The sequence below is a fragment of the Sturnira hondurensis genome, unplaced genomic scaffold, assembly GCF_014824575.4.
Source record: "Sturnira hondurensis isolate 20B ecotype Veracruz unplaced genomic scaffold, ASM1482457v3 Scaffold0009516, whole genome shotgun sequence".
NCBI lineage: Eukaryota > Metazoa > Chordata > Mammalia > Chiroptera > Phyllostomidae > Sturnira > Sturnira hondurensis.
The window spans coordinates 314,007-317,003 of record NW_028082147.1 but is presented as its reverse complement, the minus strand read 5'-3'; positions in this window follow the sequence as shown (position 1 = coordinate 317,003).

Below are 2,997 nucleotides of genomic sequence, written 5' to 3'. Positions count from 1 at the left end.
TTCCTCCTCAACTATTCAAATTATTCTTTGCCCTGAAGCTTTTCATAGCCTACTATCAGATCAAGATCTCAGCTCAGTGCTGAGGGGCCAGGTCTGGGAACAGGAAACTGCACACTGGTGCAGCCAGTCACTGGGGACAGAGGCAGCCAGACACAGGGGTGGAGGGTGTGACCCTGGAAGCACACTGCTGGGGTTCAGCTCCCAGGTTTAACTCTATTGAGTTATTAGCAAAACTATGGTATTCCCTGTGGCCTCAGTCTCCCTATTTGGTTTATGAGGGCTAAAATAGCAGTATCTACTGCATAGAATTCTCTTGAGGATTAAATGAAATCATCTGTTGGGTATAAAACATGGCAACCTCCACAAAGCACACACTCAAAACACCTTTGGTACAGAGGCCATTTCCAAGGTTTTGCTACTTTACTTTTTTCTTTTTTATATAATTTAATTAGGGTAATGCTCCAGAGAGGAATTACTGCCTCCTGAAACATTTTACCATATTGCTTTTTAAAGGATTGCGCCGGTTACCACATCACAAGCAAACTGTGTAAGGACTGGTTTCGTCACATCTCCACTAGCACCGACCATTGTAACTATTTTAAGTTTTTACCAATCTATAGGCGTCTCACGGTTGCCTCAGTTTTTGTCTCTTTAACCAAAAAGGTGAACGAGGTATGCCAATACGTTTTTTTGGAACTGGGGAGGTATAATTTCCTTGAAGAGGGAACTCAGAAAAGAAAAAAACACACACGCTTTGTAAATGTCTTGAAAATTGAGGATGTTGTTCTTCCTCTCAACTGCCGCCACTTCCCTTTTCTGCGACACCCGTCTCTGCGCATCTCACATAGTTCCCTTGGCTTTGCCACTTGTAGCTCGGGAGCATAGAAGTGTCCCCACGGGGTGACAATTTAGGAGCCTGAGATAAACTTTTGATGAAACTTCAGACGGACTTCTATGTTTCTTTGAACACACATTTTGTCCTAACTTTCAAACTCAGAGGAGAAATGTAAATTTCTCCGGAAAATTAGTGAAGAAGGTGAAACTCAGTTCATCTGTCTATACAATGGGTGGGAGGAGGTTGGGATGAGGCCATCTCCAAAGGGCTCTGCAACTGAAAGGGAACAGCTTCATTGGCCTACAAAGACTTGCAAGGACTTGATTGGCTAAACATTTCTTGGGAGGAGGAGGAATTAAGCCAAGACCAAGCAGCATTGTAATTCTCAATGTACTGTTTGTCCATCTCAGGAACCTATAGGATGACAGAGAGTTAAGAATCCAAGAAAAGGGAATTAGAGCCCGAGTAGATGGGAAGCCATAGACTCACAGCCCCCACACCCCACCATATCCTTAGAGATATTGGGGGGGACTCTGGGTTCCCCACACCCCAGGGTCTGAAAGTCCAAGACAGTTTTATTAAACTTTCTCCATCTTATCAGCGCCTTGTCTTCCCCCCTTCACTGAAATTATATTTGCATTCTTCTTCTTTGGCACTTTTACATGTTACTGTCTGTCTCCCTTACTAGAATATAAACTCTAAGAAGGCAGGGAATTACATGTGTCTCATGCATTGTTGCATCTCCAGTTTCTGGAGGATGCTAGATGTTCAAGAAACATCACTGAATTAAAAGCGACCCTAGTGGGCTAGAGATGTAGGGATGACCCAGGCTGCCGATCCTTGGGTTACATACACACATTTCTTTCATGAAAATGGTCCTGTAAGATATATAATTGGCTGAGACAGGACTTGAAAAAGGCAGTCTGACTCCGGAGCCCATGTGTGTAACTGCAAAGCTTTATAGCTGTGCAGAGGAAGACGGTGCAGCCAAGTTAAATCCACGCGGCAGAACGGTATTTGCTGATGTGGGAGGATACGTGCAATGTGTCAGTGAATGAGGACCCTAGGCTTCAACACGCAGCACTTACTGACCAGAGTTACTGGGAGAATTAAATGAGTTAATGCATGAAAAGCACATGGAAAGTTCTTGATATGTGTAGCCAAAAAGTGGGTGAGCTATCTCTCATCTTCAGGATTTCTTAGGGGGAAGTCAACCCCAGGGCCACAGTGTGGAGGGACAACCTGTTATTGAAGAACTGCCTCCTCGGGCTTGAAATAACGTAGGGTACTCCTCTCCATGTCACTCCCTTCCCATCCTGGATGGGAACAGTGTGCAGACAATGCTGTCTGCAAAGACGTCTCTGCACCAAATCTTCTTCCTTTCCCATATTCTTACCACCTTTTAACATCTTTGATCTGCTTGAGAAGTCCAAGAGTGGTAAAACCGCTTCTACTCTTTTCATTTGTAATTTCTGCATGGGAAAACGCCTTGCATTCACTCACTTTGGGATAAGATACCCATGTTATTGGCCTCTCTTTAGAAACAGAAGCAAGGAGGGGTCCTGTTGCCATCTCCTATTTCATGGTTGCAATTATTGCCTTGCGGTTGCATGAGACCCCTGGGTTTCCATAACAAATTCTTCCCTTTTACCAGTGGGACTGGGTTTCTTCTACTTGCAAACAAGAGACTGCTGAGTAAGGCAAAGGCCCTGATGACTTGAGCTTGGATGGCTAGTTCCTCCTGAAGTGGGCGGGAGTGAGAGTTTCCTCCAGGGCAGAGAGTTTGAGTCAGAATCCCTCCCGAGTTCAAAGGCCTGAAATAGGGTAGAAAATGGAAGATGGAGTGAAGGGTCAGGGGCGGGGCCCCACAGTTGAACTTCAGTTGAAGAGAAGGTTGAGTTGGGAGTGAGATGATATCCTGGGTGATGGCCCATTATTCTTTTCACGGTATTGCTTTTTGGACTCCGCAGCCTATGAGTTGCAGTTGGCTTGAAGGTACAAGGTCAGAGAGTGCAAGCCCTGCTATCCCCAGCTCTCTGGCCTTTTGTTGAATTAGTTTTGAAGTGGGATTATAGAGCCAGAAGATTTGACTCTTGGTCTTATCAGCTGCCAATGGCTTTGTCCGAAACGGTGCCAATTAGCCCCGCCATTAGCCACATGTG